This window comes from Leptonychotes weddellii, chromosome 5 (assembly GCF_054177405.1).
Source record: "Leptonychotes weddellii isolate Sample4059 chromosome 5, ASM5417740v2, whole genome shotgun sequence".
In the NCBI taxonomy this organism is placed as follows: Eukaryota; Metazoa; Chordata; class Mammalia; order Carnivora; family Phocidae; genus Leptonychotes; species Leptonychotes weddellii.
In genome coordinates this window covers 35,944,796-35,945,310 of record NC_138373.1, presented here as the reverse complement: position 1 = coordinate 35,945,310, position 515 = coordinate 35,944,796, and positions in this window count along the sequence as shown.

The window sequence follows — 515 nt, the reverse complement described above, 5'->3', positions numbered from 1 at the left end:
ACCCACATTCCAGAGACAGCGCCCTGCCCAGCTTATTTTGTTGGAGATCCTCGAACGAAGAACATGTTTGCGTGTTGCATCCCGAAGTCCGGAGGCTGCAGGCTGAGAAAAGCGCTCCCTGCCAACACTTCCCGTCGCTGGGGATGTCGTGTCAGGGCTTCCCAATGCCTCTGGCCATTTGGCCGGAAGGACTGAAAGATGACCCCATGAAGCCCAGAGTCAGCCAACCCAGCCCCACACGCTCTGATCAACCTGTGCAGCTCCAGGTCCCCTCCCCGTGTGTGTGTGTGTATATGTGTGTAAAGAGTGGTCATGTAGGGGTGGGGCCACCCCGAGCAGGAGCAGGCTGATGAGGGGTCAAAGTCCAGTGGGCAGGTCATCATGTTCCCACCCCAGGTCAAGGCTGGTTGGGTGGGACAGAGTGTGGGGGCGCTGCATCCTTCTGCCCAAGGTTTATCCTGATAGCCCTGAGGGGATGGGTCACTGTTCCAGGTGCAGGGCTGTGCACGCACAGG